Source organism: Panthera onca, chromosome A1 (assembly GCF_046562875.1).
Source record: "Panthera onca isolate mPanOnc1 chromosome A1, mPanOnc1 haplotype 2, whole genome shotgun sequence".
Classification (NCBI taxonomy): domain Eukaryota; kingdom Metazoa; phylum Chordata; class Mammalia; order Carnivora; family Felidae; genus Panthera; species Panthera onca.
This window is the reverse complement of record NC_138339.1, coordinates 113,876,022-113,899,800: the sequence shown is the minus strand read 5'-3', so window position 1 is coordinate 113,899,800 and position 23,779 is coordinate 113,876,022. Positions and strand designations below refer to the sequence as shown.

At 41.4% G+C, this 23,779-nt stretch overlaps 1 long non-coding RNA gene and 1 pseudogene across 1 annotated transcript; both read right to left on the bottom strand.

Moving 5' to 3' along the window:
* Positions 1-1,061: 1,061 nt before the first annotated feature.
* On the bottom strand, positions 1,062-10,098 carry LOC132680417 (proteolipid protein 2 pseudogene; annotated as a pseudogene).
* A 6,796-nt stretch (positions 10,099-16,894) lies between these two features.
* Positions 16,895-18,501, bottom strand: LOC132675174 (uncharacterized). Its single transcript, XR_009608702.2, has 3 exons — positions 18,344-18,501; positions 18,164-18,259; positions 16,895-16,993 (listed from the first exon to the last, which is right to left on the bottom strand). It is a non-coding gene; the product is annotated as an uncharacterized LOC132675174 (long non-coding RNA).
* Between the last annotated feature and the right edge of the window lie 5,278 nt (positions 18,502-23,779).

Sequence of the window (23,779 nt, the reverse complement as noted above, 5' to 3'; positions counted from 1 at the left end):
ACTCCCCATTCATACAATCTGAAACTCAAGGAGGTTAGCAAACTGCCCAAAGTTTTCCTGCTAGTATATGAGTGCACTGGAACTTGAATGAGGGCTTCTAATTTCCTAAATCATTGTGCTTTTTACTATATCAGGCAACCTTAATGAAGCAGTTAGGGCCAATTCAAAGATGTTGGATGGCTGCAGAGTTCTGTCACTGAATGAAAAATCTTTTACTAGAGTTCTTGCAAAATGGTTTGCTTGTAAGGAGAGAGTGAGCAGTGGCGGTATTCAAGCAAGAATTTGGTGACTGGTTTTCATAGATACTGTGAAGGACCTCTTGCATTTGGGAAAATCTTGGTGCTGATCACTGTCATGGTCCTTTTGACTTAGATTGTTTGGTCTTAAGGAAACTAAATGTGTTAGCTCATACTTTTAAAGTTTTCATTATTTTTCATTGTGATTCATCTCAAAGTTGTAAGAAATGTAAGCTGCTTTCACTTAGACGTTTCATGTAATTTATTTGCCTTATGTTTTCTGATAGCAAAATGTGAGTAACATGACCTGGAATATTTAGCCTTATGTCCGTCCCAGTGCATCACACAGAATATTAAAAAGGCATGCACTCAAGTGTTGAAATCTAGCAAAATTAATAACTTTTACTGTTTTAGCAGAACATTCCTCTTTTTTAAATCTTTATTTGTTTTGTGAAAGAGAGATGAGAGGGAGACAGAGAATCCCAAGCAGGCTCTGTGCTGCCAGCGTGGAGTCAAATGCGGGGCTCAAACCCACAAACTGTGAGATCATGACCTGAGACAAAACCAAGAGTTGGACGCCTAACCGACTGAGCCACCCACCCAGGTGCCTTTTTAGCAGACATTCTTAAAAAAATTTTTTGGGGGCTCCTGGGTGGCTCAATTGGTTAAGCGTCCGACTTTGGCTCAGGTCATGATCTCAAGGACTGTGAGTTCGAGCCCCATGTCAGGCTCTGTGCTGACAGCTCAGAGCCTGGAGCCTGTTTTGGATTCTGTGTCTCCTTCTCTCTCTGCCCCTCCCCTGCTTATGCTCTGTCTCGCTTGCTCTCAAAAATAAATAAAACATAAAAACAATTAAAAATGAAAATTTTAAATGTTTATTTTTAAGGGAGAGAGAGAGAGAGAAACAGAGTGTGAGCAGGGAAGGGGGAGAGGGAGAGGGAGACAGAAAATCCAAATCAGGCTCCAGGCTCAGGGCTCCAACTCATCAACTTTGAGATCATGACCTGAGCCAAAGTTGGACACTTAACTGACTGAGCCACCCAGGCGCCCCAAGCAGAACATTCTTAAGTGACTATTTTCCCCCCTCACCTTCCTATTAGTGTCTGAGAATTAAAAAATAGAATTATTACTAATACTGTTTGGTGTTACCACCTTGATTCATAGTGAAGTACCAGCAGTTTACCCGTTTATTTTCTGCCTGGAGTATGCACCCTTACCTGAATGTTAAGGCCTCCTTTTGGATGCTGTAGAAGGAAGGGAGGCATAGGCACACGCATAATGACGGCCATACCCAGGATGGTCCCAATAAAGGCACTTTTACTTCAATTAAAGGGCTGGGAGTTGGCTGGGAGTGTTGTGGGGCTGGGGAGGAGTTATTTAAATGGAAGTGTTATTTGCAGGTTGCAGAGAGAAATGAAGGGAGTTCACCTACATGGCACCATCTGCAGGTTCAGTAGGGGCTGCTCTATGTCTGTGCTACGTCAACTGGAAGGTGATGTAAGGGCATGATAGCCACAGAGGCACGTACTGATTAGGCCCGTACCCTTGCAATGATTTTGGAGTGGTTCTTCAACAAGGACGAAAATAGAGGTGATCAGGTAGAGGATGGCTGCTATGAGGGTTCAGAAGAAGTCACTTCTAGGCCAGTGATGATTTGTATCTTGGTGTGCAGGTCACACATGTAGATGACAAAGAAGATAGCAGCAAGGATCATCTCCACTACTGCCAGGGAGGAGTATCCTGGTGTGGAGGCACTGAAGCAGATCAGAATCACCAGGTACCATATAATCTCAGCAAAGAGGAGAATTCCCTTTCACGTTCAAGAAAAGTTGGTACAGGATGCCCACCAGCTGGAGGCTGACAGGGGCTTGGAATCTGGCACGGGGTGGGCCGGAGTCCCTTGGGGCACAGATCTTGCTTGCTTGTGTAGTCAGAGATGCTTGCATACCCTGTCGTCTTGCTTGCTGTCTGGCCAGAAAGGGGGCTCCTGTGGCAAAGGAGGGACTGAATCACCTTGCTACCTTAGAAATTTCTTTTCTTGTTTTTTAAATGTTTTAATGTTTATTTATTTTTGAGAGAGAAAGAGAGCATGAGCAGAGGAGGGGCTGAGAGAGAGGGAGACACAGAATCTGAAGCAGGCTCCAGGCTCTGAGCTGTCAACACAGAGCTCGATGTGGGGCTCGAACCCATGAATCATAAGGTCGTGACCTGAGCTGAAGTCAGATGCTTAACTGACTGAGCCACCCAAGCTCCCTTGTACCTTATAAATTTCTTTAAAAACACAGTATATAAACGCATTTCATTAGCAGAGCAATAACATTAGTATGCCTTGAAGTCTCTGGAAAGTCTCACTGTACATGCATGAGAAAAGGAAAGTGACAAAAGTGAAAACATGTTGGTATTATAACAAAAATAGTGTGAACTGAACCAACCCTCAAAGAGTCTCAGAGATTCTCAGGAACCTGGGCTCTAGTTAGAGAACCAGTGTCGAGGATAGATGGAATATACTTACACCAAATGCCAGTAAGTAATTCAAAACATGACATTTTCCTCTGTAGCACTAAGACCACTCCCACCAGACCTTGAACTCACTCACTGAGGGCACTGATCATACTTTATTTGTACTTATATCCTTGTTACATCTCCTTGTTCATAAAAAATGAACAATGCTTAATAAATGTTCATTGAAGAAATTTGAGGAACTTTTTATTTCAGAAAACGTGGTGAAAATATTTTTAAGTCTCCGGTGCCCTCAGGTGGCATAATATTGCAAGGCAATTTAGAAAAATACTGCACGTATTATTTTTTAATCCTTAAACCCAGTTTGAGTTTAGGTTGCTACTTCTATGTGTTAATAAATCTTTTCTTCCACCCCAAATTATCTTGCATAATTCAAACAAATTATTTGGATATATTCCATCCCTCATGTGAAACAAACAAATAGCTTTCATTATATAACAAAACCATAAATCTGTAAGCCCTTTGATCCAGCACTCCTCAGAAAAAAATGGCAGGATGTAAAGATAAGTTCTGGTTCTTTCTTTTTGCTATTTCATATGAGTATATATTTCCTCACATATACCTGTATTTTTGCCACCATATTACATACAAATGATATGTGTATGTATCATATACCTCTATAATATAGTAGCAAAAAGTCAGTCAGTAGAAACAACCGAAATGTTCATAAATAAGGGAATTTTGAATAAATTATGATACATCCATTCTATGGATTATTGTGAACCTATTAGAAAGAATGAAGTATATCTATATATTACCTGAGGAAGTATCTTTGAAATATTATTAAGTGAAAAAAGAAAATTATAGAATATTATGTGTAGTTTAATTCAATTTTAGAAAAATAAAGAGGAGAAAGAAGTCTATGTGCATCTATATTTGTGTATCTTTGAACATAGAGAAAGTTATGGAAGGATTCTTTAAAAAATTTTTTTAAAACTATACATTTTGTATGTGTGTGTATTATATATAATATAACACACATATATACACATTATATATAGTATATACACACATATATACATATATATTATATATATTATACATATAATATACACACACACATATATATATACACATATATATATATGTATATACATATATATATATTTACCAGAGGCCATTCTCTACCATTTCCTAAACTAGTTTGGGATTAGAAGGGCAGAACTCTTTGGCTGACTCCAGTCCTACTTCCCCTATCCTACTGCACCGAGAGATGGACATTGCAGATGCAGTAGTTAGGGAAGGATTCCTAAGGTTGATTACTTCTGTGGAGTAGGGATTGGATGGGGATGGAGACAAGATTATCTTTACATTAATTTTTAATTACTGATGTAATTAATGAATCCATATATTTGTAACCTGGAGCCTTTGCATACCACTCCTGGCCCTCTTCCCTTCTCTCTCCCTTGCTATCTGTTTAGTATGTGGCCTTCCTGATATTTTCTGCATATTTACATGGTTATGCACATGGAGAGAATTTGTAGTATTAAAAAAAGTACATGACACCATGCCATATGGATCTTTCTACAATATACTTTTTTCCCTTTATTGTGTTTTTTGGATATATATCCATGTTAGCACATGTAAACTACCTTATTCTTATGAAATGCTGGATAGCTTAAGTAATCAATCATAGCATAGATAATCCACCATCTATTTGGCTCTTCCCTTGCTGATGGGTAGTTAGATTGTTCTCATTTTTTAGATATTACAAACAATGTTGCAGTCCCCACCCTTGTAGCCTTGTATACATGTGCCTGTTTTTCTGGGAGAGTCACTAAGTGGTGAAATCGCTGGGTCATAGGGTATGCAATTAAAAAACAACAACAACACAGTTTTAGGGCACCTGGGTGGCTCAGTCGGGTGAATGCCCAACTCTTGATTGTGGCTCAGGTCATGATCTCACTGTTGGTGGGTTTGAGCCCTGAATTGGGCTCCACAGGGACAGTGCAGTGTGGAGCCTGCTTGGGATTCTCTGTCTCCCTCTCTCTCTGCCCCTACCCCATTTGTTCTCTCATTCTCTCTCTCTCAAAATAAATATACTAAAAAAAAAAAAAAGTTTCAAAAAGGATTTTGTGGAAAGGATGCTATGACAATTTAAAAATGGGTCTAAGTTTTAAAGCCAGCATGTATTCCAGGTAATGAAAGAAAAACAAAAAGAAAATCCATAAAAGTCTTTGCTAACTCTCTCTAGACATGTGAATGAGATTAGGTGGATTTTTGCCTGTCTAGGCTTTCTCTAGGGATTCTTCCCATCTGAGGCAGGAGGTAGAGAAAGTCCCCTTAGACAGCAAAGACTAATGAATCTTCAGAGAACTTATTTCTGACCATATGGCATCTGGAACTTAACTGCAAGGATGAAAAAAATCTTTAAATTTACCATTTGATATTCTCTTGCAGTTTTGGCATGAGAGAAAAGCATCTTTGAGCACCAGATGATTTTATTGATTTATTTACTTTGTTTATTTTTCTTTTAAAGTTAATTCTACCCCTAACATGGGGCTGGAACTCACAACCAAGAGTGATCAAGAGTCACATGCTCTGCCAACTGAGCCAGCCAGCTGGCCCAAGATTTTGAGTATGTGAAAATAATGGCTGAGGGGAAAAAGTTCTTTAGAATTCATAGAAAAGTGTCAAATGGAAATGTTTCCTTCTATGACACCACCAGTTGTTGTAGAACATACTCAGATAATTTAGTGGCGGTTTTAATAGGAATAAAACTACTCAGCTAATGAATTTGTTAGCTTACAGGATGTTCTTAGGGAAGACATCCAAGCAGTATTTTCATACTTGTTGACAAGTGCATCACTTACCAGCAGAGGGGGCCAAAGAGCTTTCCATGATTGGGAAAATCCTTGACTACAGAATTCCGGTCAGGATCACCTTTGCTAGCCTAATGGTGCAGCCTATACAGTGTTTAAAACTTTGGTGTCCAAGAAACAATGTCATAGCTTTCATTAACATTATTAAAAATTTATACATAGAATAACATATGCTTATTTTTAAAAATATAATACTAAAATATAATGCTAAAAAACTAATGCAAAAAATCTTTTTGTATATAAAAATAGAAAATGATACAAGATATACCTACACTCTCCACTCCTTCATTCTCTTCAATTCTACTGTCCAGGGGCAACCATTTTCAACTCCTGTTTATTTAGCCTTGGAAAAAAAAATCACGTATCTTTTTCATAATACAACATCAAAGCACAGATTTAAAAAATATAGAAGGAAGCTCGGTGAAAAATATTTTTTCTCTCCCACTTGTTTCCCCAGCCTCCTATTTCCCTTCGCTAGTGGCAGCCATTGTGAGCAGTTCATTGACTATCCTGCCAGAGGGAATCCATTTGATGCATCTTTGACAAAATAATTGCAGAAATGCAATACATGCATATGGTTCAAAATTCAAAAGCTTCCATTAGGAATTCAGAGAACAGTCTCACTCTCACCTCTGCCTCTCAGAGGTAACATATTAATTCATATTTCTGAATTTATCAATTTGAGACTTTAGCTACTGGCTTTATATTAGGGTAGATGGTTGGCCTCTACCTCATTCCCTTCTCCAATGTCCATCCTCATTCCCTTCTCCAATGTCCTGATGTAAACATAACAATGGCATCATTTTGTAGACCATACTTTTCACTGCTGAGCTTAATATTGGGAGTAATTTTTCCTTTCGTTTTTAAAAAAAAAAATTTTTTTTTAATTTATTTATTTATTTATTTTTTTATTTTTTAATATATGAAATTTACTGTCAAATTGGTTTCCATACAACACCTAGTGCTCATCCCAAAAGGTGCCCTCCTCAATACCCATCACCCACCCTGCCCTCCCTCCCACCCCCCATCAACCCTCAGTTTGTTCTCAGTTAAAAAAAATTTTTAATGTTTATTTATTTTTGAGAGAGAAAGAGAGACAGAGTGCGAGCCAGGGAGGGGCAGAGAGAGAGGGAGACACAGAATCTGAAGCAGGCTCCAGGCTCTGAGCTGTCCGCACAGAGCCCGACACAGGGCTTGAACCCATGAACTGTGAGATCATGACTTGAGCTGAAGTTGGACGCTTAACCAACTGAGCCACCCAGGCGCCCCCATAATTTTTCCTTTCTTATATAACATTTAGTTAACCCGGTATTAATTGCTTCACTTTTTCATTGGCTTCACTTTTTTATGCACTTGGCCTTGATTTTGCATGCACATCATCCGATTTGTCAAATGCCAATGATATTTTCCAAATTAGCAAACGTATTTTTTCCCCTTCTCTGTCTTCTTGCTTTAGGCTGAACTGCTTGTGCTCTGAGCCTAGACAGAGCTCCTGTCCTCCAACTTGCCTTCATCCCTTAACCCTGTCGGAGCTCCTTTTGCCTGGGTCCCATGTGTTACATTAATTAAACAAGGAGGCCACTAGACTGAAGAGGTTTTAATGCATTATGGCCTATGCAAACAAACCAAAATCTAAGCCCACAAACGCCTCAAAGTTACAAAATTGAAATGCTAAAGACAACCAGTCACAGACCGCCAACTCACCTTTAAGTTATAACCACTTATATGATTTCCTTTCTTTGCCTCCACACCTTCTCTATATAAGTTTTTCCCCTGCTCCTGTTGGGGAAGCCCTCCTGCCCACCTCTGGTTTGACACTACCTGAATCAATTTTGGCTTTAACTCTTAACAGTTTTAATGTTTAATGTTCAGTTTATCTTTTAACACATTTAATTTTCTGCGTTTATTCCCTTATTTGCTGGAGGGAACTTCCCAAGGACCTTCCTAAGAGAGAGTGCCTATTTAATATTTTGAGTTCCTTTCAAGTCTGAACATGTCTTATTTCTTGATACATACTTTGGCCTGATGTGTATATGTCTAGGTTGGTAATCTTTTCCCTGTGAAATTTCTCCATTGCCTTTCAGTGTCTCTGGTTGAGAAGTTTGATGGCATGACAATTCCTGATCCTTTGTATGTGACCTGCTTTTTTTCTTTCTTTATTCCCAGGCTCATGGAATTTTTTGCAGATATTACTTTGTGTAGGTCTTCCTTCATTTATTCTTCTAGGCATTGAGGAGATCTTTTCAGTTCATGGAACTTTCCCTATATTTCTTTAGTTTCTTCCATCCAGCAAGTCACCTGCTCTTGTATCCTCTCCTGTAAAATTGTCCCTGTGGGTTATAGGTCTCCCATGCATTTCGTATTACTTTAGTGAAGTCCTGGAAAGATTGAGGACATAACATGGGTGCTTAGTTGTCCACAGTAAACCAAGTGTTTGTGTCCCTTTACTTGTTGGAGGATTCCTGAAAGAGGGGCCCCCCGGGAATCTTTGGAAACCATCTTTCAAAACACAAAACGCAGAACCAGCAGAATATCTTTAAGTAAATGGTTTTGTAAGGGGAACGTTATAGAAAAGGCCCCCTTCTCTTTTGACCTTGTCCCGTCCTCAATGCCAGAATTAAAGTGGGCACTGTAGACATGGAAGGGCTGCATTTTAGAGAAATTGACAGGGAAGCATAAACAGGATGTGGTGGCTGCCTGGCTACGCAGAAGAGGATCCAAGAGACTACCAGTGATGGTGTGAGCTTTGCACCTGGCCCTGCTTAGGGCAGATGAGCAACAGAAGCTTCTTTCTTTCTCCACTGCCTCCACCCCTCCCATAATGGGGCTCTTTCACCTTGGGTGCCAGATCCCAGATCCCTGTATCACCCTGGTGGGCCCCTTCTTGGCCCCAGACAAAATCCTCGACTCCATTGTGCTTCCTTGCTCTTCTCTGCTATCAAAAATTGACTTTTTATTTCTTTTTTTAAAATTATGTCTTGGGGTACCTGGATGGCTCAGTCGGTTAAGTGTCCAACTTCGGCTCAGGTCATGATCTTGCGGTCCTTGAGTTTGAGCCCTGCGTAGGGCTCTGTGCTGACAGCTCAGAGCCTGGAGCCTGCTTTGGATTTTGTGTCTCCCTCTCTCTCTGCCCCTCCCCTGCTTGTGCTCTCTCTGTCACTCAAAAATAAATAAACATTAAAAATATTTTAAAAATTCTGTCTTTTAGTTGTTGTATACACATCAATCCTTGCTCATGTAGTAGTTCAGTGGTTCTCAAATCTGAATGTTTAGTGGAATTAGTTGGGGAGTTTTAAAAAATACAACTGTCCCATCTCTACTTATTCACAAGGTCTGGCGGTGAGGCCCGGGAGTCTAGACACTGCTCCACAGATGCTTGGCCTGATAGGGAAGTGCTGGAGTAGCTTATGGCTTTTCTTAGGTAGACAATTACCCTCTCCTTAAAGAGACCATGTTGAAGTGACATGATGGTGACTTTTGTGGTTATGGTTTTGTCATGTGGTCCTTTGGGGTCCTTCCTGCTCCCATGTTGATGGCACTGATTGGTGACTGACAACTAGGAGGAGAAGCAGAAATTGTGTTTCTACTGTAAGCAACTGTCATGTATGTGGTAAGAAGACCCTTGTCTTTTTTAAAAATTTTTTTAATGTTTATTTTTGAGAGAGAGAGAGAGAGAGAGAGATGAGCAGGGGAGGGGCAGAGAGAGAGGGAAACAGAATCTGAAGCAGGCTCCAGGCTTTGAGCTGTCAGCACAGAGCCCGATGTGGGGCTTGAAGCCATGAATCACAAGATCATGACCTGAGCCAAAGTCGGATGCTTAACTGACTGAGCCACCCAGGCTCCCCGGAAGATGCTTGTCTTTAATTTAACCGAGTTGTCTTTTAATTTGGCTATTTCAGTGACACTCGAGGGATAGTTATCCTTAGAAAGACTGGGAGGGAAAAGAAAATGGAAAGTTAATAAGGATTATTATAAGGATTTGTTAAAGTTTTTTGATAAAATAAAATGAACACGAGGGGGCAGCAAACCACTGCTCAGAGGAGGGTCTGTACAAAATTCAGTAGGGCAAAGATTGTTTTCTTAAAAATTTCATGTGTTTGTTAAATATCTTCTAAAAAAGGTGGCCCTGATATCAGAGCCACTCTTCCCTGAATGATAGTTTCAGTCTTTTCAATGTTCCCTTCCACATTATCCTGATATCCCATATCTTCTCATGAAGCACATTTGAATGTGATACTTGACACTTGAGTGTTTCCACACACTGGGGCCCTCATAGGGAACCCTCCTTGTTCCTTTCCCAGAGACTCCTCACACTGATCCTCCAAGGACACTCCATCTCTTCTGGAAAGAAGCAGCTTGGGTAGCTCACTGACTGCATCTTGAGGGATGAGGAAGTGGAGGTCTTTGAGTATGGAGTTGACCAAAGCCCTCACACAGGTGATAGCACTCGGGCAGACCCGATCAGGTGTGTATGTGTGCTGAGGGATGACCCTGAGGCCCTGCGATATACTGAGGGACATTCTGGATAGCCAAAGGCTAAGGGGTGTATGGCTAGGTATTTTATTCTACATCACCTATGTCTGTTTCCTCTGCTAACTCTGGAAGTTATTACCCAGGTTATCTTCTTAACTAGAACTTTCCATAGTCCATCCAAACATGGAAAACAAAAACAAAAACAAAAATTATGTCCTGCATTTTTACTGTTTAAGTGGCCTGATATGGTTGTTTTTGCTGAGAGGAAGGAGTTTTTCAGTTGGTATTCATAGGGCCTTGGTACCATATGATGTTTTCTGATAAGTACTCCTAGTGGAGACTCCGCCAGAGTGTGGGGTGTTTGTTGGGTTATGGTATTCTCTTCCATGAGCTGTGTGACCTTGAACATGTCACAGAACCTCTATTTCCTCATTTGTAGAAGGAGGGAGTTAACCTAGAAAGTGGCTCTTAATCAGAAGTGAAGACCTGTGGGTCTGGTTCGAAGCATGTAGGTCCCCAAGCTACATACTCTCCCACAAAGTCACAGTGTCCACAGGTGGGCCCCTGGCATGTGTAAGTGGCTGGTGGGGGCAGGGAGACTGGGAACTTAGCCTACTCCAAGTGATTCTGGTTAGCTCCCCAGGGGATGAACACTCAGGTTAGGATATTGCAAATATTCCTTCTAACAGACATTCATTCACTCACTCATTCATTAATTGACCAAAAATTCAGCAAAAATATGCTGATGTAAAGGTATTTATAATTACATTTGGAATTCAGATCCACTAAAAAGTTGCCACAAAGATTATACAGAGCATGCCAAATACACACAAGAACTGTTCCAATAAATATAGTAATGGGTACTTGGTCAGGTAACATTAATATCATTATTTATTTTTTAAGTCTCAGTGACCTGATAGTAGCTGATGAAATGAAACCCCCTGGGACATATGAACCAAGAAGTGAGTGACACTGAATGAAGTAGCTGTTGCATGGAAGCTTCTGGAAAGAGAATCTGAAGTTCTGTGCCAGATACCCCTATGCCACACAGCGATGGTGTGATCTAGGCAAATTGTCTTGGGTTTCTTCATCTTTCTTAATTATTCCTTTCCAATGGGGTTTATAAAAACTACTGTTTATTGCCTGGGATGAAGACTGGGATTAAATGAGATCACGTGTGCAAACACACTTTGTAAACTCTAAAAGCCACAGGCCTTAATAATAATATTGCCTTCCCTGCCATCTGGTCTTCTATCAAGCAGGAGTGGTGAGAATTTTCCCCTCATCCTGCATCTCTTAAAGACAGCAGTAGACTGAGTGGGTTTTTTTTTTTAAATATATGAAATTTATTTGTCAAATTTGTTTCCATACAACACCCAGTGCTCATCCCCAAAGATGCCCTCTTCAATATCTATCACCCACCATCCTCTCCCTCTCACCCCCCCATCAACCCTGAGTGGGTTTTTAGTTTGCACATGGTGAGTGGCCACTCTGTGTTTTCTCTCTTTTACTTTCCATGAACCACAGCAGTGCACATTTTCATGTGCTCGGCCTCAGCCAACTCCTCTCTGAAGTTCCCTTCATACAGCATTCATCTCCTCCACCAAAAATTGTGCCCTGTGGTCCAAAGTACCTCAGCCGAAGCCTTTTCCATTTTATTGTTTAGTTTCCCTGTAAATGTTAGGCTTGTGGTGAACTGGGGCCTTGGAGCTACAATAGCTCCATTTTGGTTTATTTGGGATAAGATTCCTGAGAAAACAAAGCTGAGTGAGCCTGAGAAAAGCTGACCAATGTGTCCTGCATTGTCCTCCTCATCTCTCCCTTGAGGGGCAGGGGACTTTCATATCTTTGTCTTGGGCTTCAAGGTAAGCCTTTCTTGCTTCAGATATTGAGGGTCTTTTTTTATGCTTCTTCGTTTCTAGAGTGAGGAGAGGGATTGGTGCATTTGTTTTACAAGAGGGAAGGAACATAATGTTTAGCAGGAGAGGCATTCTGGGATCAGATGGACCAAAGAAACAGGTGTGGAGATGCCATAGCAACTGCTGTTGTTCCTAGGGAACATGGTACCCTGGCCCCTTACAGTTTCTTCCTAAGGGAAGGAAGGGAAAGGAGGCATTGGATGACCTGATTCAAGATCACTCGCAATGCTAAATTTGTAATGAAGTCTCTGCAAGGCGCAGAAGCTGTGCACTTTCTAATTTTACAAATCGCTGGGGGAAAGTTCTGGCCTCACGAAGAGAACTGAGGAGATGGCCAGCCCTGTACCTCTGCTCTCCCAACTCCCCTGGCCCTATGTCTTCTCAGTCCCTCTCAGTGGGCAGCTGGCTCCTTCCCAGGACACATGCTCTGCCACTTAACAGTGATCCCCAGATGAAGACAGATGGGGAGTCAGGGTCCTTTTTATCAGTGCTGAACTTGGGATGGTTTCTGAGTTTCAGATCAGTGCTTCTCATACCCTCTGTAGGGGAGGACGAGCTTAAAAACGTTCCTAGTCCATCACAATTTTGACAGATATAACACAACTGTCAAATTTCTATAAATGTTTCAGAAGACTTGCTTTCAATTGCTACCTGAAGCCATTCTGTAACAGTTCTCGCCCTGGGACAGCTGTATGGGCCGTGTTTTGGGAAGCACTGCTCTGGAAGACTGTGAAAGCCCACACTCTCCAGTCCAGGGCTCACCACTGCGGGGCTGGGCAGGGTGCAACTTCCATGCCTCAGGCCCTTCACCTGCAGATAGAATAGGGCAATGACAGGGCCTGCCTCCTGGAATTGTTGTGAAAATGAAGTGCGTTAATCCACACTGACCTCTTAGAACACAACTTTGCTATTATTAAAGTGTGAGCCAAAGGCCAGTCAGTCCCAATCGACAATCAACTCTTGATGTTGAAGGTGTTTGTGTCCCTGGGATGGTAGCCAAGCTGGTAATAAGGGCAGAACTTTGAGCCAGCCGCCCCTGCTCATCACAGTAGATGGCAAGACCTCCTTTCTCACCCATACTCATTCAGGTGAGGTGGAACTGCAAACATTTCATGCCTTTTGCTTTTTCTGCTTTTTTTTACCGTTTGTAGTTTTGCTTGGAAAATAAGAATCTATTGAGTCATTGTGTTTATCTTCTTTATTTCTGGTTAGTTTCTCTTTCTAATTAAAATATACAGAAAATTCTAAGCTCACAGTACGTCAGGGGGATGTTTAGATCTAAAATAAACTTTTTGGTCAAGACTAAGAAACAAGAAGGAAGGACTCATTTAATACATTCACCTTTTCCTTTAGAGATCTTCAACTTTTCTCTTAGACGAACATTCCTTTTAATTAGTATAGATCATCTTATTTCTGGTTGGCATTTTACATTTTGACATGTTCTAAAAGCAGAAAATATCAGTAAGATGTTTTAAACCAACTGAATCATTCTTACCAAGTCATCAGCTTAAAGCTGATGCCTATAACATAAACACTTTAAAAATGACCATTTCACTATATTCCATCAGAACTTGGCCTCATGTTTACACTGTAGTTTTCCTAAAATACAACAGAAAACTGGGTGAGAAATTTCTGTTTACAGTGTGAATCTTATTTCTCCACTGGCTTCTGTTTTGTTTAGAAGTTGCCTTTTCACAGCAGGTCTTGTGACCTGAGCAACACACAAAATAAAGACTGTGTGGTATTTCTGTGTTGAAAGGTCCCATTCAATCTGAGGGGGAGAATTGGTCAGATGAGCAATTGATGTGTGGCTCTCTGTACACCTACAGAGGAATAAACCACAGTGAATAAACTACACCAAGATAATTGACAGGGTGCTCCTTTTTTTTTTTTTTTTTTGATGGTGATTCTGGAGGACTTCACCTGTGTGTTGCTAGCCTCACCTGCTCACAAGTGATAAAGGAGCCAAGCAAATGGCACCAATTCACAGTTCTCAGGGTTGTGTGAGATGCAGGAGGACACCTGATTTACAATGGCCACCACCCTGCTGCCCCTAGAAGGGCTCTTTGCTGTTCCTGAGCTACTGGCTGCTCTATTCCCTGCAGCCCTGACTGAGCAAATGCCAAGTTATGTTCCTTGATGAGCTCGAGACTGTCACACTGGGAGTTCTGACCTCTCTGCCATCCTGTGTGTACCAGAGCACCTCCTGCTGAAGCACTCTCTCTGACTGGGTCTAGCCCTGAGTCCTGGGCATCTCCCTCCGGGACTGGTGGACAGACTGTGTTGTTGGCCTCTTGCCTTAGAGGCACAACTACCTAAATGCCTTAGATGGTACCTATTCAGCTGCCACCCTCCATTTTCATCAACACCTTTAGAACCTTTCTCTAAAATTAGAGTATTTCTTTTTGGAGAATGTAACAGTCCCCTGGTGAATTTGTTCTTTGAAGTAAGCCTGCTCAAGGGAGTGATAGAAATATTTGAGGTGTTTCCACTGTATTCGTTGAAAAAGTATTTATTTGTGGGGCACCTGGGTGACTTAGTTGGTTAAGTGTCTGACTCTTGATTTCGGCTTAGGTCATGATCTTATGGTTCCTGAGACTGAGCCCTACATCGGGCTCTGTGCTGACAGCGTGGAGCCTTCTTGGGATTCTCTCTCTCTCTCTCTCTCTCTCTCTCTCTCTCTCTGTCGGCCTTTGTGGGCCTCCCCTGCTTACACTCATGCTTGTACTCTCTCTCTCTCTCAAATATTAAAAACAGAAAGTATTTGTTTGAAATGGATAAATATCATGGCCTCTCTGTTAACACTCTGCCCCTCCATTCCCACTCCCCACCCCCAAGGCATAGTGTCACTAAGTGGTAGAGTGTAAGATCACTTCTAGGGGCCCCATGAGAGGGACCTCTCTGCCTGATAGAATAGGATAGTCACCTGAAGCCTATCTGCTCTGGCCCATTCTCTCTCCTCTTCTCTGGGTCTCTAATTGAACATATTTGATTTTCTCATTGTGGCCTTTATATCTTTCCCCCACTCCCTTCTATATTCCATTCCCTTTATTCTGTGTTTCATTGTTTCTTGTGACATAACTTCCAGTTCACTAATTTTTTATTCAGCTTTCTCTAACCTGCTGGTAAATTGGTACATTATTTTAAAGTTTGGTTATTGTATTCTTAAGTTTTGAATTTCTTTTTTTATTTTTATTTTTATTTATTTATTTATTTTTTTAACGTTTATTTATTTTTGAGACAGAGAGAGACAGAGCATGAACGGGGGAGGGTCAGAGAGAGGGAGACACAGAATCCGAAACAGGCCCCAGGCTCTGAGCTGTCAGCACAGAGCCCGACGCGGGGCTCAAACTCACGGACCGTGAGATCATGACCTGAGCTGAAGTTGGCTGCTTAACCGACTGAGCCACCCAGGCGCCCCCCCCTTTTTTTTTTTTTTTTTGAATTTCAACTGATTTCTTTTCCAAATCTACAACATTACTTTCTCTCTTTTCCAATTTCATGCCAAAATTGCTCAGGTTTCTTTTTTTTTCTTTTTGATCACATTGATTATGGTAGTTTTATTGTCTTTATCTGGGATTTTATTATTTGGATTACCTGTGTGTTCATTCCTATTGTTATTGTGCTATTATTGTTCATATTGTCCTCCCCTTGAGGCCTGGTTATGTTTGATTGTGTGTTGGACTCCACGTTTGAAAACATTACTTGTAGAAATAATTTGAGACCTACAATGGTATCTCTCACCAGAGAGAATTTTCTTTTGCTTCTGCTAGGTGCCTGGATGTAATTAGAAGTGCAGTCCAGGGTTAAGGTAATATAATTGCAGGGTTTCAGACTTTGTGGGACACTCAAAAAACTTTTTAAAAAATGCTTATTAATTTATTTTGAGAGAGAGAGAGGGAGAGAGAGGCAGAGAGAGAATCTCAAGCAGGTTCCAAACTCATTGTGGTGTCTGTCACAGGGCTCGATCTCATGACCACAACATTACAACCTGAGCTGAAATCAAGAGTCAGACACTCAACTGACTGAGCCACCCAGGCACCCCTACTCAAACAACTTTCAATCTGGCTGCAACTGAGAGCAGGTTCAATCGTGGTTCGCACTTTATTCTAGAGTACTGCTCTCAGGATACCAACCAGTGAGCAGCTCCCTGGAGCCCCTTTATGGCAGGTTCTGTCTTTTGCTCTTCTATTCTCATGAGCTACTGAAAGTACTTCTTTGCTTTTTAACTACCTCTTTAGGGCAAAGGCAGCCCCAGAAGTGGGGCCCATCTCTCTGAATTTCCATTTTTTAACTAGACTATGGCCATGTAATTCTTCCCTCTCTTGTTAGCCTTTATGAAAATATTTTTGTATAATTCATCTAGCTTTTTTTTTTTTTAAAATTTTTTTTTTCAACGTTTTTTTATTTATTTTTGGGACAGAGAGAGACAGAGCATGAACAGGGGAGGGGCAGAGAGAGAGGGAGACACAGAATCGGAAACAGGCTCCAGGCTCTGAGCCATCAGCCCAGAGCCTGACGCGGGGCTCGAACTCACGGACCGCGAGATCGTGACCTGGCTGAAGTCGGACGCTTAACCGACTGCGCCACCCAGGCGCCCCTCACCTAGCTTTTAAAAGTTGTCTTCATGGGGCGCCTGGGTGGCGCAGTCGGTTAAGCGTCCGACTTCGGCTCAGGTCACGATCTCACAGTCCTTGAGTTCGAGCCCTGCGTCGGACTCTGTGCTGACGGCTCAGAGCCTGGAGCCTGTTTCTGATTCTGTGTCTCCCTCTCTTTCTGCCCCTCCCCTATTCATGCTCTGTCTCTCTCTGTCTCAAAAATAAATAAACGTTAAAAAAAAAATTAAAAGTTGTCTTCAGCAGAAGAGTTTATTTGAATGATCTGGTCTGTCTTTAATGGAAATAGAATTTGAGAACAGTTCTGTAAAGGCTGGCTGATGTGTGTCTTCAAGGAGAGAAACTCTGAGCTGCTTGTTCTCTGCTTCTATGCCATCAGAAGTCAGGTGTATGCTCACCGGCTCCCCCTACAGCAACAAAGGAAGCACCTCACCTGGGGACCTCTGGTCTTGTCATTCAGTATCATATACCCAGGGCTGGCTTGACGATGTAGCAGGTGGCAAATTCAGAACACAAATAGTAGTACAGAGTATACTCTTAGGCTCTCAGTGTAGTGGCAAAATCCTGAGTCTATGAAATGTGAGGAAAGGGCATGGTGTCTGAGAGAAGGCAACAAAACCGCGTCTCCAGACACAAGCTGGAGTGGGCGGCCAAGCAAGAACCTACTCCCACACCGCCTTCTACCGTGGACAGTGCGCTTATATGATCATCCGTAACTTCTTGTATGTGTCTACTTCACTGGCTTTTGAACTTCAGCATGCATGAGAATTATTGGAGAGCTTGTTATAGCACACAAGTTGTTGCCATCACCTGCCGTCCTAGAGTTTCTGATTCAGTAGGGCTAGAGCCTGAGAATTTGCATTTCTCACAAGTTTCCATCTGGTGCTGCTGGTTTTGGCACCCCATTTTGAGAATCCCCAGTTTACTCTATCCTTTAACTAGATTATACATCTCTTAACAATGGGGACTTTAGCTCCTCCTTGGTCTCTCTCCACCTAGCTCAGTAGTAGGACCCACACAGAACCTGCTTATGTAATACTCACTGACCAAATACCTTCAAGGGTTGTTGTGTGTGTTGGGTTTCATGGTAGCTCTGCTGTCTGTGGTAACAGTCACTCAGACACTTGATCTATATGTTTCCCCTGCTTGGGTTGTAGAGACAAAAGTGTTCTGGGCCGATAACTGCTGTTAAAGCACTTTCCCTCTTAAGGGCATTTCTTCACTTGTTGCTTTGAGAAATGAGCATACTCTCTTTCATGAACAAATGCTGCTAGTGACAGGCCCTAATTTCTAGAAATCAGGGCCGGTTAAATTTAATCTAATCACAAGGACAAAAGAACATTCACCCAGAAAGAGAAGCAAAATAAATGTGAAGATAAACAGTCAAGAAAGAGAGGAAGTAAGAACCTTCAGAGTCTGAAACAGGTGGCTCACATACAGCGTTTGACCACTGTCTGAGTGTGTCTGGAGAAGGATCCTGGCAGTTTGGCCCTTGGCAGTTTGGCCTTGGTGTTTACTGTCCCCAGCTGGTGGGTAGGGAAGGCCGGCCCAGTAGGTAGGTAGTGAGAGAAGCTCACCTTTTCTCAGGCACTTGCTGGTCTTCTCTGAGGGCTCTTTCTACCCTCTGTGGCCCAGTGTTTTCCTGATGTTAGGGGTCCCTCCCGTCTGGTGAACTGGTAGGTGGCCAGAGATTAGAGTATTAACGACTGAAGGGCATTTTCATGTTGTTTAGTTAAGTTCCACAAATTATTGATTACCTTCCAGATGTCAGGTATCTCTAGCTACTGGAAGTAAAGAAGGAAATGTTGCCCAGCCTCTTCTTTCATTCTAGTGGGAGACCCAAGGCCTTGTGGCAGGGGTGGGCAGTAGGCAAGAATGGGCTCAGTTGACTGGAGCACTTTAGAAACTGAAAGGAGATACTAAATTGAAAAAAAAAAAGTTTTTGAAACGTTTATTCATTTTTGAGAGACAGAGGAAGACAAAGCACGAGCAGGGGAAGGGAAGAGAGAGTGGGAGACACAGGATCTGAAGCAGGCTCCAGGTTCTGAGCTGTCAGCTCAGAGCCTGATGTGGGGTTAGAATCTCTGAACAGTGAGATCATGACCTGAGCAGAAGTTGCCCACTTATCTGACTGAGCCCCCGCCCCCCGCCAGGCACCTGAGCTTTTGCATTTTAAAGCAGGACCCTGAGGAAGAGGAGCAGCTCTTTCCTTCAAATAACTCTTCTGGTGGAATTTAGGGTTCCCTGGCCCCTGGGGGTGCACAGGAGGAAAGCTTTCAAATGAAACTACTCTAGGTGACCACTGATAGGACCTTCTTTACTTAACAAGTATTTATCATTTGTAGGGGCAGCAAAAGTCACTTGATAGTTCCTTGTTCCTCATTTCAGAAAAATAAGAGACCAATTGATTAACTCAGAGCTCTTGAAAACAGGGAGAAGCCCTTATCCCACCTTTCCCATACGTACCTCTGTCTCTCTCCCACTCAGTAGAAAGTAAGTAAAGCCAAGGTCAGTAACAAGGTAAGCCAAGGTAAGTAACAAGGTCAGTCCCAGGCTAGGAGATATCTCATCATATAGCTCTAAACATTTAGACAAAGCTAAGTTCTTTGCATTACAGCTAAATGGCATCTACTGGGCTTGCACTCTCTCACCTGGCCTCTGCCCCATGTCCTCCCTTCATTGCCAGGTTTCTTTTCTAATCACCTGGCCTGGGCTTGCTTTCTCACCTGCTGAGAGCACATTCTCACTGTAGTATAATTGCATAGCTGTGGCTTATATTTTGCTACTACTTTGGGTACAGTTTGCTGCAAGTAAGGACATTTACAATCCCTGGGAGATGTTGAAACAGTCCCAAAATGGCAGACATGCAAATGCTCTGCCTGATTAGCTGCTACTTATTAAAACATATGGTTTAAGGACTGAGTACCAATTTTATGTTTCCATATAGTACTGTATGGTTTTATATAACAAGGAAAATTGCAGAATGCTGATGTTTATGGAGCAGTCAAATCTGTGCATTTCATAGGCATAGACCATGAATTCTAACTAGGAGTTTCATGTTTATAGAGGCTTTTTGCATTATGTATTTTTAACATTTTTTATTCCGATGAGGATTGAGTTCTGTTTGTTTCCCTTGTTGGATTATACTTCTATCCACTGTCTTTCCTTGAGATTTTTCTGGGTATGCTAACAGTATGAAAAGCTTAAGGTTTTTCTTTCAGAAAAAAACTAAGAGCCCAGCATCTGGTTAGGTAGATGGTTGTTAAGTGTTGAATTGTGTTCCCTGAAAAAGATGCATTGAAGTCTTGGCTTATAGTCTCCAGAATGTGACCTTATTTGAAAATAGGGTTATCACAGATGTAATTACTTAAGATGAAATCATGCTAGAATAGGGTGGGCTCCATATCCAAAATGACAAGTGTCCTTATAAGAAGATGGCAATTTGAAGACACAGACATTCATGGAGAATGCCACATTGAAACAGAAAATGGCCCTGTGGACACCTTGATCTTGGACTTTTGGCCTCCAATGCGGAGACAACACATTTCCATTGTTTTAAGCTGCCCAGTTTGTGGTAAGTAGTTAATACCCCCTTATCTACAGTTTTGCTTTACGAGGTTTCATTTACCTGTGGTTAACTGTGGTCAGAAGCAGGTGGTCATTCTTCTGACAAATTGTCAGGTTGGTAGTAGCCTAACATTTTGTCACAATGCCTGTGTCATTCACCTCGCTTCTTCTCATCACAGAGGTCTTTTATCATCTCACATCATCACAAGAAAGGGAATGTAGTACAATAGGATATTTTGAGAGACAGAGGCCATATTCACATAATATTTTTTTTTTAAGTTTATTTATTTATTTTTGAGAGAGAGAATGTGAGTGGGGCAGAGAGAGAGGGAGACAGAGAATCCCAAGCAGGTTCTGCTCTGTCAGTGCAGTGCCCGACGTGGGGCTTGAACTCCAGAAAGTGGGACAGCCATCCTTCACACTGTGGGGTTCCTTTGTGTGGATTGTTTTAAGCCTCCTATTCTGCTCAGTGGCTTTTCCATTTCCTTCCTTCTTGGTTTCAGCCCCTTTGATAATGGGTAGGATGATGGGTAGGATGCTCACGGTCCTGACAAGACCAATCATTATGATGTATTCCTTGGCAACAGTGGCACATAATTCAGAGCCAGAAAAGGTATAATGTCCTTCCCCGTAGTGGATAGAGAAGCATTGAAAGTAAGTGCTTCCTTCCCATTGGAATGCTAACTGGGACTACAGGAAGCCATATGTATTTTTTTTTCCTGAGGTAGAGAAGGCCTGTCTGCAGTGAGTGAACTACTGAGAAGTCCTGAGTTTTTGAGTTCCCGGGTCTCATCTCCAGGCTGCCAATCTTGCCTTTCTGACCTCCATTTTGTGACCTACTGTCAGATTCTTCCTAACTACAAGATTCACTACATTCCATTTCTACTTGCACTAGTTAGAATTCCTTCTTGTCATTTATAACAATCCAGCCCCACCTGCAAATCTTTCCTGAATCCTCTTCCTCTCCCTCTTTCCAGGTAAAGAATTATTTTCTTTTACTTCCATTACACCTTATAAATCCTCTTAGAGTATCAGACAATAATTTTTTTTTTTTTTTGGTTTGTATGTTGCTGGATCCCAACAGACCATGAGTTTCTTGAGAACAGAGGCTTCATCTTATTCATTTTTATTTCTTAGTGCTGTGCCTGGATTATATCTGTGACCCCCATTTTTAGGGAGCTTGACTGGCTACATGATCAAATGAGTAATGAACTAGCTCTAATGGGATCACAAAATGTTAAAGCAGTAAAGGAACCTAGAGTTTTTCCTACTGTAATTGTTTTCAAATTCTAGAAGCTGAATCCTTTCTTCAAGTGAAATCTTAGGTTGAAAGTATCCTGTGATTCACCCAGGATACTGCCTGCCCATCCTTTTCTCTGACCCTCCTGCCCCACAAGGTGACCTCTGTGGAACTTTTAGGGTTTTGTGGATCACTGTTTGGTAACCATGTTTTCTTTTTTTTTTTTTAATGTTTATTTTAATTTTTATTTTTGAGAGAGGGAGAGACAGAGCACAAGCAGGGGAGGGGCACAGAGAGACACAGAATCTGAAGCAGGCTCCAAACTCCAAGCTGTCAGCGTAGAGCTTGGCCCAGGGATCAAACTCACAAACGATGAGATCATGACCTGATCCAAGATCAAGAGTCAGGCGCTTAAACATGTTTTCTTAGAGTCATTGAGCTTGGGTTTCTCCATCTGGCTTCCTTTCCTTATAAAGAGATTTTGACATGTCATAAGGTGATGCTATTATACCACAAATACTTCCTTCACATACGTGCATGCACTCAGGTACACATACACATCCCTCTCTCAGGTCCTGGTGAAAATATTGAAGAAGATGATGTACATAACTCAAAGTCTCATAATCTGTGGAATTCACAGTGGCTATTGACATTCTGGCAATAGGACCAGCTCAAAGGATTAAAGCTTGACCAGAGTTTATGTGGGAGAATCTACTTTCTGAATTATAACACCTTTCTCAAACCCCTTTCCAATTATGCTCCTCAATCTACTACTCAACATCATCAGAACACCTCATGTCCTATCATAAACCACTGATCTGCCATGAGAGATTGAAAGGCAGCATATTAATACGATATTCCTCTTCTATTAAAAAATGTTCTTGTTAAGGTTTTAACTTACCTTACCTTTTCAGGATTTTGGTATCTGGTATCATATAGCTTCTATTTGTTTACAACAGTGAAGTCCTCAAGTATATTTGGGTGCCCCCAACATCTTGCTACCAGGATGACCCTTTCCTATGCTTGGTATTAGGGAATAAATGTAAATTTTGAGGTTGCTGGTACTATCAGTAGGAGACTCTTGAATTCACATTAGGGCAGGGTGTCTGAACTCATTTAAACAAATGATACTCTACAAATTATAGTGAATTGAAAAAGCACCAAAAGAACTTATTAAATGAAATTTGCATGTAAATTACAGTATATAGCAAATATGGAATCACTATGAATTAATTGCTGCAAGAAATAAATTTTATTAAATTTTTAAAATAATATTAATGGGACAAAATTAGATAAGTGAAAATTTTGTTAAGAATAAAAAATAGGGGCATCTGGGTAAGCATCTGACTCTTGATTTCAGCTCTGGCCATGATCTCATGGTTCATAAGATTGAGCCCTCTCAGATGCCGTGCTGAGCGTGGAGCCTGCTTGGGATTCTCTCTCTCCCTCTGCCCCTCCCCCTCCATAGGCATGCTCTCTCGTTCTCACTCTTTCCAAATAAAAGTAGGTTGAATTTTTCATTTTGTTAATGATTACTTTTTCTGGCAGAAACTTTTTAGTTTGATGTAGTTCCTTGTTTACTTTTGATTTTGTTCCTTTGCTTTTGGTACCAAATCCAAAAAATAATCTTGGCCCAAACCTATGTTAAGGAGCTTACATCCTGGATTTTCTTCTAGGAATTTTATGGTTTTAGGTCTTACATTCAAGTCTTTAATCCATTTGAATTGATTTTTGCGTATGGTGTAAGAAAGTGGTCTAGTTTCATTCTTTTTCATGTGGTAGTCTAGTTTTCCCAATTATTGAAAAGACTGTCCTTTCCCCATTGTATATTCTTGGCTCTTTGTTGTAAATCAATTGATCATGTAAGTGTGAGATTATTTTTGTGGTCTCTATTCTGTTCTATTGATCTACATGTCTTGCCTATACCATACAGTTTTAATGACTATAGCTTTGTAGTATAGTTGAAAATCAAGGGGTGTGATGCCTTTAGCTTAGTTCTTGTTTCTCAAGATTGATTTGGCTATTTGGGATCCTTTGTGGTTCCATACAAATTTTAGGATTATTTGTTCTATTTCTATGAAAAATGCCATCGGAATTTTGATAGGGATTGCACTGAATATATATGAAAGCAGTGTTTTAAAATTTTTTAAAAAAATGTTTAATTATATTTGAGAAAGAGAGAGAGATAGAGTGAGACAGAATGCAAGTGGGGGAAAGGCAGAGAGAGAGGGAGACACAGAATCCAAAGCAGGCTGACAGCTCAGAACCTGATGTGGGGCTTGAACTCACCAGCTGTGAGATCATGACCTGAGCCAAAGTCAGACGACTAACCGACTGAGCCACCAGGTGCTCTGAAAGCAGTGTTTTAAATAATTTTTCTATGTCT